The sequence below is a fragment of the Canis aureus genome, chromosome 6, assembly GCF_053574225.1.
Source record: "Canis aureus isolate CA01 chromosome 6, VMU_Caureus_v.1.0, whole genome shotgun sequence".
Classification (NCBI taxonomy): Eukaryota; Metazoa; Chordata; class Mammalia; order Carnivora; family Canidae; genus Canis; species Canis aureus.
The window spans coordinates 66,362,112-66,378,667 of NC_135616.1; the positions used below are offsets into that span (position 1 = coordinate 66,362,112).

Here is a 16,556-nt window from a genome sequence, read left to right on the forward strand (position 1 = left end):
GATCGGGAGGAAAAGGACACAGAATAAAACAAAGCCAATAGCACTCCTGGCAAAACAATTTAAAGAGTATATTCTGTGGGGTCAAGAAACAAATTAATGAGTGCAGAATGTCCAAAAACTACTGTGACAAAAATAATAGTAATGTAACTATCATTGCTGATCTGGAGGCAGTCTGCTCAGAAAATTCTTTGGCCTTACCAAGCCTTTTGTTTTTGTTTGTTTGTTTGTTTGTTTGTTTGTTTGTTTTCTTACCAAGACTTTTGGATTAAAAAAGTCAACTTGACAGTGTACAGGATGAGAATACAATGTACAGGATGAGAATAAAGTGCTGCTCTTTTTCAGTGTTATGTACTTACTTTATTGATGTTAAATTTTAATTTCAATTAAAGTGTCAGGATCATGGCCCAAGATTTAATTTTGTTAAATCCCTAAGCTGATCAAATAGCCATGTTTACTTCCTTGATAATTCTCATCTTGGCTTTAAGCCCCTTGACTTAAGTTGAAACCTTCAGATACACAGGTCCATTATTTACTTATTTATTTTAAAGCTTCACTCCTAATATCCTGCACTGCATACTCAGTATCCTGAACAGGTAAAATTTCCCTGTCCTTCCTGCTGCATTTTCAGTATGGTTTTAAGGCTACCTACTGTGAAATTTATTGACATTCTTTTCTGTCGCAAACCCAGAACTCTGAGCCATCAAAACTGGCTCTTGGTTTCAGGCTCAGTTCAATTCTACATTGATAACATATCCTATGCCAAGCACTGCAGAGGGATCAATTGGGGTTTTTTTTTTCTGAATTTTTATTTTGTTTTAATTATTTTTATATTGGAGTTCACTTTGCCAACATATAGCATATCACCCAGTACTCATCCCATCAAGTGCCCCCCTCAGTGCCTGTCACCCAGTGGATCAATTGTTTAGGAAATGTGACCCAGCCCTCAAAATTATTGGACTGGAAGAAAAGATAGGACTTGTACATATGAAATTATTATAAAACAACACAAAGGCAATCTAGTTCACAGACACCCCTTTCTTTAAGAGACTTGAAAAGAATGAGATTAGAATTTTCTAATGACAATTAGAAGAGGCCTTATGGGAAAAAAAAAGTAGGACAGGAAAGAGACCATAACACATACCACAATGTCATAAGAAAAGCAGAAAATATATGCAAACCCAGTGACTGCATTTCTTAAGATTCAAGAAATGGAGCCCCATCCCTGATCCCCTTTTCCTGTACTTTTGTAGACACCATATTCCCGGATGGAGGCAAGGTTTTCCTCTCACTGTCAGACTGAGGGGCATCCTCACACATGGGAGAACTAAGGAGATATTATTCGTATGGGCTCCATACCTGCTCTGCAAACTGGGATGCTGGCCGAGCAGAGCTTGGAGCACAGGCCTGCAAGCTCAGAGGCAGGAGGAGTGACACCTGATACTGTCCCGATTCCATCTAGTTCCATGGCTCTCAAAGGCCACGGTGAGGCTCAGAACATAAGGAGTAGGAAATATTCCTACTCCTACAGAGATTTGTTAAATAGTAAATAACCTCAATCCTGAAAAGGCAGGCTTTGCCACAGATGGAATACAGAAATTACTGTTGAGCGACTCTTACAACCAAAAATAATCGTCACTGGGCCTGCCCCAGGCTAGATTCCCTTTGGGCCTTTTCAAGTACTAAAAGAAGTGTTACTTCTGGTGTGGAGGAGTAAACATTTACCATACCAAATAACAGCTATAACCCCTGAGAAAAAGTACAACAAAAAATTCAGGGAGCTCTGAAGATTGAACAAAGGCAGGCCTCTTTAGAGATGAGTAAAAAATTGGAGTAAGTGACCGGTACGGAATGAGTTCCCTGCTTATTGTAGTTTTGGCCTGAGGGAAACCAAAGTTGCAGCAATGCTGGTGTGGGCTGGCTTAAATTCTGGTAACAGGTCCACCATCTTTCTGACCACAAGAACTGTACAAAGGAGCCAGGACAGCCAGGGCTGCCAGAAAGTAAGGGGGAACCCCAGAAAAGAGAGAGCAAGAGAAAGAGAATCTCAAATTCTATATATAAGCCCAGCCTAAGTTTCTATCTAACCCTTGGGCCATGTGTATGAGGAACAGACTGAAAGTAGGTTGTAGTATGGCTTATAGAGTTGGGGTAAGATCTGAACCACCACGCAACATAGGTATGATAGCTGGCTACCTAAGTCTAAACCGAGTTAATCATCTACTAAAACAAAACCTCAACACTCCTTGGAGAAATATAACAGAATGCAGAATTTCTGCAATATAACATTCACAATGTGCAGGGTACAATACCAAATTATTCATCAAAGGAATATTCAGGAAAATGGGAAAAAGGTAATCAACATATGCCAACCCTGAGATGATCCAGATGTTAGAATTCTCAAAAACTTCAAAGCAATAGGTATGTTGCTTACCTGAATATATGCTCAGGTAAGTAAAGTAAATACACTTGTAATGAATTAAAAGATACAAAGTCTCTACAATGAAATAGACATAATTGTGCATGTAGAAAAGTCCTCGGGAAACTATAAAACGCTTCCTAGAGTGAATAAATAAATTATAGCAAGTCTGCAGGTTGCAAGATCAATTTACAAAAATTAATTTTGATTTTATATACTCAGGACAAACAACTAAAAATGAAAATTTTTAAACATTCGGTGTATATTAATTGGTTAATCTAAGACTAACAGTTACAAAGGAGAGTATGTAAGATATATAAGGTAATATATTAGAGCTATATGTTTTGACAATTCCCATGCAGTTCAACCATTAAAAATCAGAGAGAATCTGGAAAGAATATGTGAAAAGTAAAATAAGCTTACTGGGAATTAACTGGAACTAAAAGAAAGCTACTTCAAAATAGATTCAGTGGAAGGAAAGGGAGGGGGAAGAAGAGATTATTAGCTAATTTCAATGTTGACCCCAATAGACATAAAAAGAAATTAAGAGACAAAAATCCCAAACCCAGCATCTTACAAATAAGGAAACACCAAAGACTTTTCTGAAAAGAATTCCTGAGATAACTATAACAAATAATAAGAAAAGTTAGTAAAGTAGCACTAAAATTATCATAAACCAAAAGACCCAGTTAGAAGGCTAATGAAAGAAAAAAAAAAACTCTTTCACTGTAGCAAAAATAAAATAAAATACCTATGCATACACCTACAGGAAATGCCCAAAATCTATATGAGGAAAACTATAAAACATTCAGAAAGAAACAAAAGTAGACTTACAAATGAAATGAGATACCATGTGTGGGGATAGGAAGACTCAGCACCCTAAAGATATCAGTTTTTTATAAGATATTTTGTAAGCACAATGCAATCTCAATAAAAAATGCCATCAGATAATTTTCTTTAGAATTAGACAATTTTATTATGATGTTCCTTTAGAAAAATAAACAAGCGAGAATCATCAGGAAAAAATCTTAAAATGAGGAAAAATGACTATGTGGGGGTGAGGGGACTAGTTCTGTCAAAATTTAACCCTACTATAAACCTCTATAATAAAATAGTTTGAGCCCTGAACAATGTATAAAATTGTTGAATCATTGTACTATACACCTGAAACTAATATAACACTGCATATTAATTAGAAAAAATAAATATACATGTATCACCAATTAGAATATATATATTTGCTATTGTTATAAGAACACTACATGAAATCTAGAAAATGACCCAGATATGGTAATAAAAGACATGGTAATAAAAGAAATTAAGCATTTATTCTGCTTTTCCTATACAAACCAATAAAGGGAGGCTTTGAGAGACAGTCTATATATTAAAGGATATTACCTCTTTATTTATGAAAAGTTGCAAATAGTTTCTCTCACATCATTTGTCTTTTCTTATGATAATTTTTTGCTATGCAAAATGCTTTTTATTTTTTATGTAACAAAATGTGTCATTTTTTTTTGCTTCTGGGTTTTAAGTCTGAGTTAGGAGGGTTTTCCCTACTCCAAATTATAGAGGAATTCACCATACTTTTTGGAATATTTGTATGGTTTAATTCCTTTGTATTTAAATCTCTGATCCATTTGGAATTTATTCTGGAGTACAGTATGAACAATGGATCTGATTTTATTCAGTAGTATTCCTCCTAAAAAAAGAAATGGTAGGGGATCGCTGGGTGGCGCAGCAGTTTGGTGCCTGCCTTTGGCCCAGGGCGCGATCCTGGAGACCCGGGATCGAATCCCACATCGGGCTCCCGGTGCATGGAGCCTGCTTCTCCCTCTGCCTGTGTCTCTGCCTCTCTCTCTCTCTCTCTCTCTCTATCATAAATAAATAAAAATTAAAAATATTAAAAAAAAAAAAAAGAAATGGTAGGATATCTCAAATTTGCAAGTTCTCTGAATACTGATTAAGGGCTACTAATATTACAAAAAGACAACTAAACATCATATCCCTTCTGATGGAAGACCACAGTACCACCAGTGAAGTAGTCAGCACTTCTATAAAATCAAACTTGGATCTGATCAAACCTCTAGGTCTAACTTCTAATTTGTAGGAATATCAGAGACAGGGAAACATGTTAAATAAACACTGTCACAGAATGCAACCAACAAAACAATGGTGAGAAACTCTACCAGGCAAACCACTGCATTTCAATCAACAATAAAAAAATGCCGAAGACAAAAAGAAATGGAATGGAAACTATAGCTTAGAAGAAATTTGAAAGACATAGTCACCAACTGTAATACACACACGTTGTTTGGTTCCTGATTCAAACACAGTGTAAACAAAAATAAACAAAAAAGAAAAGAGCATTTATAATACAATCAGGAAAATATGGACAATGACTGAATGATATTTGATACTATTAATGGTTATTGATGTTTTTGATGTTCAACAGTGGCATTATGGTCATGTTTTAAAAAGGGAGTCTTTTAGAAAGAAATACTGAAATATTCATAGATTAAGTTGTATATCTGGGATTTCCTTAAAAAATATGAGGAGAGGAAAAACAACAATTTAGGAAGGGGAAATATGAACCATGCATTTATAATCATTGAAGCTGAATGATAGGTAGGTATATATGGGGACCATCATTAGGCCATCTTTCTTTTTTTATAAATGTTTTAAATTCTCTATAATATTTTTCAAAGATACATACACAAAACATCACTGTTCCTCATAGAGATGTGCATTCTTAAGGTCATAGTTTACTTCAGCACAAATGTCAACTTTGGAGAGGAAAATGGGAATGAGGACTTAGTATAATGAAGAAAAAATAGTCTTCTCTATCAGCAGCTCACACTCTTCTAACAAACCTGCTCCACAAGCAAAACTGCTGAGAGAAAGTGAAACCCAGAATTTATAAACAGTCTAGGATCTGAAGATGTTCTCTGAACTTCACAAAGATACAGTAAATTACAAAGAAAAACGCAGTTCCTCTTCTGGGAGGAGAATCCCATTTTTTCCTGGGATACAAAACTGAAACTCAGGGAATCCCACTTGAAGGTCAAGTGTCAGGGGAGGAAAGGCAAACAGAAAGAAAGGGGAAATGAAGAAGCAAAGGCTAAAAGTGTTGCTGACCAAGGAAATAGGGTGAGATCCTCTGAAGGAAGAGAATCACAGAGCCAGGGGATGATGCCCTAAATCCATTCTCCTCATACCAATCTGTTTTGATCCAGAGAACAAGTTTCCAAATAATTTTCCTATTACATTTCTCAGATGGCTGCTCAGTGATCAGAAATATGGTTTTGGTAGTTTCATTTTAAATGTGCTTATCTAGCTGTCATTATTCTCTGATTCAGAAGAATTCATCTCACCTTTCTCTGCCCTATCCTCATCTGCAGACCCAACAGAAGCAGACATGTGATATCTAGGTCTGGCCCTATCTGGTCATGGGCAGTGCCTGGAGAAGTACTACCCACACACTGAGTCCAGGTCTCAAGTATGGGAGCCACTCTCACGACAGTGACCAATAAGCTGCACCTGCTCATTGGTGGGAGGGCAGGGGAGAGGTCAAAGCCATCCTTGGGTTCATAATGATTCCCTGGGAAGAGCTATTTGAGGACATCATAAGAGCCACCAGCTGAACAGATCAATGTGTTGGGAAGCTAACTGGGGTCCCCTTGCAGTCCTCTCTATGCAACAGTAGCATGACTTCTAACCTAACCTCCCCTTGGAAACTAGGCAAGTTCTCATAATAATTTGCTCCTATATGCCTTGAGCTTCCCCTCTAGAGGTTTCTGCATTCGTCTCGTCTCCTACTCCACTTTATTTTGGTGTCTTCACTCCATCCGCGCAAACCTACATGGAAGTTAGATACACAATCATGGACTGCAAAGATAATGAAGGTTTTTTTTTTTTATTGTCTATAACAGAACTTAGCATACAAGCCTTGTTTCTCTGTCACACAAATCTTAATCCTTCCAATTCAAGATTGCTCAGCCTCTTTAGGATTTAATTAGGGTTAATTTGAGATGTACACTCTTCCACCCGCCCTCCACCTCCTTCTCTTTTCCTTCTTGCTGGGGATGTTCTAAATATCTATTTTGGTGAAGGGCAGCCATTACCCTGGCTTTTGGGGAAAGACATCTGATCTTCAAGCTGTCCTCTATACTGGCTGACTCCACTGAGGCATACCTCATTTTCTTTAGTCCTCACTATTCACCATCCTGCTACAGCATCTTACCAGGAAGTACAGGCATCCTGCACCCTCCTTGTAGAATCCAGTACCATACTCCTTTAGAATCAACCGGCTTATTCTCATTCACTTTTGCTGCCATTGTAGATGTCATGGAAGTTCTTTGGATGCCTTCTGCTACCACCCTGGAGAGCATAGGTTTGTGTGGAATTCCACGAGGCTGTCCTTAGATATGCTAACTAGACTCCCTTCCTCCCCACTCCCTGCCCCCCACCACAGCCATCACTACTCTACAGCCCAGGGCCATGTTGGAAGCAGGTATACTTGATCTTTGGGCCACAGTCCAGGGAGAAAGAGGTACAAGTATCTACTGCCCTTGGAGCTTCTTTCAATCCAGTTACAATTTCAGATGCCCAATCCTACCTGCCACCCTATAATTCAGCCCAGGAGATAAGGATGCTGACCCTCTTCACAGAAACTCCTAAGTTCTAGCAATATCTACTTTACTTTGGTTCTCCTCCTTCCCCCAGTTGACCACATTTTTATCTCCTTTTAAGCAGGAAATAAATTGTGTCATCCTGCCTTCGAAAATTTTAGCTCTCTAGGCTTTGGTTTTTTTGTGTTTTTTTTTTTTTTTTTTTTTTTTTTAGGCTTTGGTTCTTGATATTTAAAGCCAAGCATTTTAGATTTAAAAAAATATGTAAAGCCTCAGCTTTTAAGATTATTGTTTATGCTAGGCAAGTTCAGAAGATTCAATCAGAAATCCAATGGACTTCTTTGTCCCACCTCCATCCATCTGCCACCCAAGAGCAGTGTGATAAAAAGCTGTCGTTGTATTCCGAATGTGAGGGAGAAGAAAAGAGAAAAGACGTGTGGGGATGGAAACAGGACTGAAATCCTAAATATCTGAATTATCATAATCATAACTAGAACACCTTTGGCCTCTTCCCTTCTCATGCTCAAGTCTGGCTCCATCTTGCTCCCTGCAAAGCTCTGTCTCTATTCCCCTGTCCTCCCAAGCCAGACACTCACTACCTTCAGAATGTGGCTGACAGCACATCTCTTCCAGGGTGACTTCCCTCACTACAGTCCTATCCCAGTCACCCTTTTCACATCACCAGTGTTCACCACAGGCAACTGGCCTGCAGCAGTTGGATTGAATGTCTTAGCAGAGCTTCTCTACAAAACCATCTCATGCCTCTGTGCTGTATGGGGAGGAACAAGGTGACCTGCTGGCCTAAAGGCCCTTAGGCCAGCTGAGAGAAATTTAAAAGATTTTGGAATGACATAACAATTGGACTGAACATAAGAATTGCGAGAAGATGTAAGAAACAAGGAAGGAGAGAGCTAGACTACTCCAACTTGTGGTAGGGACAAAGATTTGAAAGGAAAGAAAAAGCCCAAGAGATGGAAAGCAGCTCCTGGCCTGTTGTTCAAACTCTACTCCTGTCCAACCTCCCATATGCTTTCAACATTTAAAAAAATACATGATTACTTTAAAAATTTATTGCTATATAGCAAATGAACCATATTTGTGTGTCCCAGTTTTTATAGTTCTTTTCATGCACTTTTGACCCTTCCATCATAATGCCAACTATTGTAATTCTCTGTTCTTTTGGGAAATTGAGTCAGGAAGCATGTATATGTGTTCTTCTGCGTCTCCCTATCCACTCTCCATAGAAGTGCTCAGTAAGTGGTATTAACTTGCCAAATGTCAGCAAGAGATATTTGGGTTTGGCAAAATAAAAAACTCCAGAAATTAGCTAAGAACTGGGGCAAAGACAGAAAATTATTCCCTGGAGATCTAAAACAATAGGAACAACAACAACAAAACACAAGATTTTTTTTTCTCCTCACTAAAATGAATTCAGTATCATCCTACACTGTCCAAGGGCATGGACTATTGCTGCTAAGTTTTCCCTTGAGCCCAAGAAAAGAAGCCCCACTACTTGATGCCCAATTGCCATTTCCAATAATCCTGTGATAGCAGCACTATGAGAAACCCGCTGTGCACCTTGGGATGCACTCAGTTGCTCTGTGGGGCCCCGGGATTAGACCTCAAATTAGCCACTTAGTGCCCTGGGTTTCCAGCTCCACCCGCTGATCCTTCCCAGATGACCCCAGCCGAGGTTAGAAAAATACCATTCTAGGCCCATGAGAATGACAGAGAAGCCTTGGAGTTGGCAACCAGAAGAGGAAGTCAGGAAGAGTTTAAAGAGGAGCATGGGGTGGTCTGACCAACTGTTGTAAAAGATTTGAAAGTAATTATCTTGTTTCTTCACTTATTTTGTAGTCTGAGGAGTGTGTGTGTTTGTAAATTTAATGAAAATCTTAGGATATAAAGTTAGATTTACTCAATAGTTTCACGACTTTAAGTCATTTAGTATGATCCCTATTTTCATATCTGACTTAAAGCAATAGTGTTGGTGGTAATAATGATAATACTAATGTAATAATAATAACCTTAGCTCTACCTACCTATAGTGCTGTGAAATTAGGAATCCCAATAATAGTGACAATAATAACTCTACCTACCTTATAGTGCTATTAAATTAGGTAGGAAAAGCACTTTGGCAAATGTAAAACACTATACAGATGTCAAATATTATTATTCAGTTTCCGACACACAACTAGAATATTTTTATTGACATTGAACCAATATCTGTCTAATTTCCATCAATAATGTACTATGAAAGCACAAAAACAAACTTAATTCTTCTCCCGCATGATGACCCTTTAGTATTAGAATGTGTTCCAACACCATTCCCAAGGCTTCGTCTTCCCAGATTAAGCTTCCCAGAGCTTAATGTTCTTTGTTTTCCCAGTCATATGTCTCACATCATACAATCCCATGTGTTGAGTAGTGGCCTTCTTGAGTTTCTGTGAAGTCTCCTTCAGTTTCTCGGATCTCTGGATTGTTAAGACAGAGACTAAAGAATATTGCACCTCTCAGACAACTCTGGTGCCTCAGTGAAGAAAGCAGACTCCAACTGCAGCTTGTGTTCAATGTCAGGCTATTGGGTAGGACAATATCCCAAATATCTAGACCATCTCTGGCCCACACTTGCTCATTCTTATTGAAGCCCAATTGAAATGGGCCATGAAATGCACAAAAACCAAAAGAGTGTGAAAAAAACCTACACCCCAGGTTTGAACACCAGGGAGGTCTCACTGTAACCTGTAGAAAGCATATGAACTAGAACAACAGAATCACTTGCATGTGAGATTTATAATGCTTCTTTCCTCCCAAATGCTTAGGGTGTTGTACTGGGAAATTTTAGGGAATTAACATATTATTTCTTTAGTGCTGCAGAGCCCAGCTTCACAGGACTTTGCAAATGCCATTTCACTCACTCAGAATGAACTCTCCCTCCCTTGAAATGCAACCATTTCTTGTCTGTTGCACACCCATGGTGCCCTGTGGTATGGAACACGGGTGGAGAATGCTAAACTGGAGCAGAATCACAGATGATAGAGCCAAAGGAACCTTTAGAGATAAACCATTCTATCCCTTCATTCTAAAGATAAGAAATCAGGACACTGAGAAATGACTTCCTCAAGATCACAACTAGTTAAGGACAGCATTGGTCTTTTTTTTTTTTTTTTAATTTCCTTTCATCTGAGAAAATAGAAGAAAAATGAAGTAAGGCTTCTCAGCACTCCTGACAGAGATAGAACTGAGGGCAGCAGGACTTCTTTTCTGCTATCTTTGCTTTTGCCATAAAGTTTGCAAGTTTCCCAGAGAAGAGCAGCCATTCTGACCAGGTAAGCACAAGGGCTAGCTGAAGACAGGATCAAATATCTGGCCAGGTAGGTGAGCTCTGTCAATAACAATGTCAAAGAATGGGACAGACAGTAGCTTGGTGTTCCACAGTTGTTAAGTATCAAGGAGGAAAAATAATTTGAGTGGCACAAGGAAAGGTAACTGGACAACAGGGGTGATGATACTGATATAAGAAAGTAAAAATTATACTGAAGGTATGAGAATGCTGCCCTTCACAGACCCACAGGGACACTGGGTACCTTATGATAGACAATAATCCTTGTTTGAGCAGTAAAATCAGTCTGCCATGCTTTTTTACCTTCTTCAGTTTTTGTATGACTTATAGGATAGATACACACACACAAACACACACACACACACACACACACACAAGACAGTGTTCAAACACTCCTACAGTCATGAAAATCCCTCCCTGAAAGCCTGTTCTACCTTTTCTAATTAATACCCAAAGCAATTAAATCATGGTGTGCTCCCATTACCTGCCAAGTTTTGTTATTTTTGAAGTACAACAACACAGTTTCAGATTCTATTATTTGGTCCACATGCAGCCTTTCAAAGGTGGTTTCCTTGGTTTCCCTGCAAATGAACGTGCAGCCAGGCAGTAAAAACAAGCCTGCTTTGAGATGGCTTCTTTTGCTTGAGAAGACTGTCCTTTAAAGGGTGCCAAGCTGTCTGTCCTTTCCCCAAAGCCTTCTCCAGAGGGAAAAATAGAGTCAAAGAGATATGGTGTGCAAGGTCACCATCACACTGCAACCCACACATACATTGCACTTGGTAATGTCTAGCCGACATCCTCCTGGCTTCTCTTCTTGTTGGACACTTAGAGACTTAATGGGCATATGTAGCTTCTTGAAAAACTTTCTATTTTTACTGCTAGGAGAAGCAACAGACCAAATCATGGGGAGTGGGCAGCTTATTATGTACTTTGAGTACTCTCATGTCATCAGCAGAACAATCCCTAAAGCACTGTAGCAGACTCAAAGAGACCTCAAAGCCAGGAGTGACCTCCAGGTGTTCAACACTTACCCCAGCTGCAAGAATTTTTAAATCATATAAACCAGTCTGAGCACCTATAGTGTTTTTAAAAAGATCTGGTGTTTAATTATTAATGTTTGTAATGTGGAGTCTACAACTTCCTTTATAAAAACTAACCAACAACATCTCCTTTACAAAAAGATCTACTTTGACAAAATGGCATACATCCTTGATATTTGAATAGGCACATTCATTATACAAGAGGACTAGGATAGGTGCTATGGAGAACACACAAAAGTATAAGCCAGCCCTAAAATCAAAAACAAGAAACAAGTTTTGGTGAGGATGTAGAGAAAGGGGAACCCTTGTGCACCATTGGAGGGAATGCTTACTGGTATAGTCACTGTGGAAAATAGTATGGAGGTTCCTCAAAAAGTTACAAATAGAATTATCCTATGATCCAGTAATTGCAATACCGGGTATTTACCCAAAAAATGCAAAAATACTGTTTTAAAGGGATGCATGTCCTCCTATGTTTATTGCAGTATTATTTACAATAGCCAAATTATTTAAGCAGCCCAAGTATCCATTGATACTTGGTACTTGATGAATGGATAAAGAAGATGTGATATATATGTTGAAATATTACTCAGCCATATAAAGAATGAAATCTTGGCATTTGCAACAAGATAGGTGAAGCTAGAGAATATAATGCTAAGCAAAATAAGTCAATCAGAGAAAGACAAATACCATGATTTCATTCATATGCAGAATTTAAGAAACAAAACAAATGAGCAAAGGGAAAAAAGAGAGAGAGAGAGAGAGAGAAACCAAGAAACAGACCCTTAACTATAGAGAAGAAGATGATGGTTACCAGAGGGGAGGGGGTGGATGATGGGTAAATAGGTGATGGGGATTAAGGAGGACACTTATCATGATGAGCACTGGATGATGTATAGAACTGTTGAATCATTATATTGTACATCTGAATCTAATATAATACTGTATGTTAACTGGAATTAAAATTAAAACTTTTTAAAAATAAAGAAAGAAGATCTTTAAAAGCTTTTAAAAAGTATAAACCAATCCTCATCTCAGGATTTTCACAATTTATTGGGCATGGAAGACAAGTACATGTGAAAAGAAAACCACCAAAGGCAGTAAATGAGGGATGCCTTGAGGGGAAGTCATCAGCAGCAAACTGTAGAATACCTACATGTATTGGTGATGAGACTCAAACATTCTAGAGATGAAGAGAGCCCCCACAATCTAAAGGAAGAAAGAACAACTGAGACTATCCTGTTGCCAGGGAATACCAGACACAGCTTCAGAGCTTGTGTAAGCTCAGTCTCCTACCACTAATGACAGACCTATACTCTCTTCACCTGCCACCCCAGGGCCTAATTACCTCCCAGATGTAGAGGGGGTTATCCAAGAACAGCCTTCTGCCTTGGGAAGTAGATAGGTAGATAGAGATAGATCGAGGGACCAATGCACCAATGGCCAACCTCCTTCCTATAGGGCTGCATAAGGCTGGTGGTGCTGTTTCAAATGTTTGCCAAGAGCAACAGAAGGTGTTTTTCCTCTTGGAATTTTTTCTTTTCCTCTCTCCACCCTGCCTTTAAAGGGTAGCTCAAATATGACTCAGAACTGGGGCCTCTGGCAGTTGTCTTCTTTATCTGTTCATCCAAGTTCCTCTGGGTTCCTATGAGCTCTACTTATCATCATTCAGAGGGCACTGAGGTGTGACAGGATTCATCATATGTCACAAAATCATTTAATCAAACAATACTGGAGGATTCCACAACACTTCCCCCAGATACTCATCAAATCTATCCAGTGATGGGGCACTTGTAACCCCAATGGACAAACTAGTCCATCTGTGAACAGTTTTGATTATGAAGCTCTGCCTTACTTGGATTTTCCTGATACTTCCTCGAGTTCCTCCTAAATTGATGTGTTGTATCTACACAGATCCAGTTTAATTCCTGTTTCATAAGACAGTCTGTTGAATATCTGAAAGTTCTCAAGTGTCTTTTAGTTCTTTCTTCTGCAAAAGCAACATGTAGACTTCCTTCAACCACTCCAGATATCATTTGGTTTCAAACTCTTTCGTTTCACATTTGATTCCTTAATGCTTCAATAAATCAATTTGCTATATTTCTCTTAAAACCTGATAGAATAGAAGGGAAGGGAGAAGAAATGGGTAGTAAATATCAGAAAGGGAGACAGAGCATGAAGACTCCTAACTCTGCAAAACGAACTCGGGGTGGTGAAGGGGAGGAGGGCGGGGGGGGGGGGGGGGGGCGGTGGTTGGTGAATGGGTGACGGCACTGAGCTGGGCACTTGACGGGATGAGCACTGGGTGTTATTCTGTATGTTGGCAAATTGAACACCGATAAAAAATAAATTTATTATTAAAAAAATAAAATAAATAAAATAAATATTTTTTAAAAACCCTGATACCTAAAAATGAATAAAACACTTTAGACATAAACAGGGCAATGTAAAGTAAAATGGAAACTCTTTGTTTTAAATAACTTACATACTATACTTTTATGAATACAATCTAAAACTGCATTTAACTCTAAGTTGTGGTCACATGGGATGGCATGTGTTTACTGTAGACCAAAATCCTTTAGCTGCTAGTACTTCCCACCTACTGGTGAAATAATTGATTTTCATTTAATATGCCTCCCTCACATAGTTAGACATTATCCCCAAAACTATGTAAGTGACATCTTTCATGTTCTTTCCATTCTTTCTACTTGAACCTTAATTATAGATTCAGATGACTATTTCAACAATTCTGGAACAGAAACACCATGAATGACCGAGAAATCTGCACGGGACTATGTCAACATGGAGTTCTGTATATGAGAATAAAGGCTTCAGCAGCCCCAGAACACCCCAACACTGTTCCTGATTTTCATTGTGAGCCTTCCTTTCCCATGTCCATAAACCAGTCAGAAAACCCTGGAGAGGGGCCCGTGGGTGGCCCAGTCAGTTAGGCATGCAACTCTTGATCTCAGCTCAGGTCTTGATGTTAGGGTCATGAGTTCAAGCCCTACATTAATCTCCACACTGGGCATGGAGCCTACTTACATAAAATAAAATAATTAATAAAATAAATAAAAGCCCTGAAGAGTACCCCTGAGGGATGAGTAAGTGAACCCCTCTGACAGCTGAAGGAGAAGAAAGGTGACCTGCATTCAACATTTACTTCAGTCCCTTCTGATCACTAGACTATAAGACACTGAAGACACAGACAGTGCTTCTTAAGCACTGTAAGAAACTGGTTGACTGAATGAGAGAATGAAAAATGCTGAAGGTTTGTATCCCTCTCAGTGTCCAGCATTATGTCTGTAAGAGAAAAGGTGGTCAGCTACTACTTTAACACATTAATTCAGTGGTTATGGTCCTAAAATTTTATTACAGATTTTTGTGGTTAAAGAGCTATTTATGGCTTGTTTAAAAAATAAAATGCAAGCATAAAGCTTATTTTAAAAGCTTATTAGTGTCAAAAGTGAATTTAAAAATAAGCTCACATGAAAGTGGAAGAAAAAGAAGGGAACAGAAAACATAGTGCAAAAGCTTCCATTACTTTATTGCAGAAGAGCCTCCCACAGTTCTTTCTTCAATTATTGTATCAAGTCCACATGCCTCAGCCTGCTCTTAAAAGTTTCTACTCTCTGGGTTCCTTCTTTTATCCAGCCATATCTCTCCAAATACAAACCCCATTCTGCCAGAGTCAGCTTGAACACCTATAATATTTGCCAAGAGATTCTTGTAGAAAGAATCTTCCACCTCTTCTTCAGCATATCTTTCAAGAAAATACCCAAAACCTCTTCTGAAGAGTCTTCTGTGGCTAATACCATCCCACGCTGACTACCCTTTTTCTTTCCCTACAACATATGGACAATCTGTAAGACAGTATGTTGGTTATCTTTTTGAACAAAAAAAGGTATGAGAATTTACTTTGAAAGCAGTAAGATATTAACATTACCATAATAATGAACTATTATTGTGTTGCATTTTAACTTATATATTTGTCTTGCTTCCCCAAAGACTGTCTTGCCTCTTCTAAGCCCCTTGAGGGCAAGAGCAATAGTCTTTATTTCAAATTACTTAAAAATAACAGATACAACAGTTAAATTAATAAATACAGAATAATAAATGATTGGATAATGTACTTCACATGAGTCTTTGAAGTTTTCCTCAGCACTGGAGCTATCGGAAGCTTTGTTTGCTGAGGATGAAAAGCTTGGGTACATAGTTGTAAGCAAATGTACATAGCTAAGCAAATGACTAGTGACAAATTTTGCTGACCTTGAACCCTGGGAAAACTCATCAGCTGGTTACCATAATGGTCATTAAATAACCTGCTATCCCTGTCACCCTCTTACATGTAGTCCTCTCCATCTCAAATACCTAAATCACCATTTCATCAGTTCAACTCCCTGCTCAAAAATCTGTATGTATGAGCTCCCTTTTGCCTGCAGTAATTTTCAAACTGAGTTGCATTAATGGAATAGAAGGTGCGAGTTTTGTCATTTCAATTTGAAAATGCATCTTAGAAGAGTGGCTATGACATAAGTTAAAAAACAATTACTGTGAGTAATGAGAGATATTTCTGAAGAATATGTGCCAAGGACTGAATTGTATCTCCCTCCAAATTCATATGTTGAATTTCTAACCCCTAATGTGATGGTGTTTAAAAATTAGGGAGGTAATTGGATTTACATGATATCATGATGAGATTAGTGTCCTTATGAGAAAAGACACAAGAGAGCTAGCACACTCAGTCTTCCCCCTACCCCTTGCAGGTAAGGACATAATGAAAAGGCAGCCATCTTCAAGCCAAGACAAGAACCTCAACAGAACCCAACCAAGGTAATACCTCGATATTGAATTTCCAGCCTTTAGACCTGTGAGAAAATAAATTTTCATTGTTTAAGCACCAGTCTATGGTGTTTTGTTATGGCAGCCTAAGCCAGCTAACACAATGTGCATGACCCATATTAACCATATGAGGGCACACACAATACATACATGTGTCTGATCACACAAACTCAAACACACACATTGATAAATTCTGCTCTAGACTTTTGCTTACACCTATGAACAAGTAACTTCTATGGAAATTGCTCTCCCAACTTAAACAAATGAAAACATAGACAAAATAC

At 38.5% G+C, this 16,556-nt stretch overlaps 1 long non-coding RNA gene across 1 annotated transcript; it reads left to right on the plus strand.

Annotated features, from left to right (window-relative positions):
• The first annotated feature begins 10,127 nt into the window (after nucleotides 1-10,127).
• On the plus strand, nucleotides 10,128-16,327 carry LOC144315241 (uncharacterized). Its single transcript, XR_013380987.1, has 3 exons — nucleotides 10,128-10,376; nucleotides 14,156-14,304; nucleotides 16,197-16,327. It is a non-coding gene; the product is annotated as an uncharacterized LOC144315241 (long non-coding RNA).
• Nucleotides 16,328-16,556: the final 229 nt, after the last annotated feature.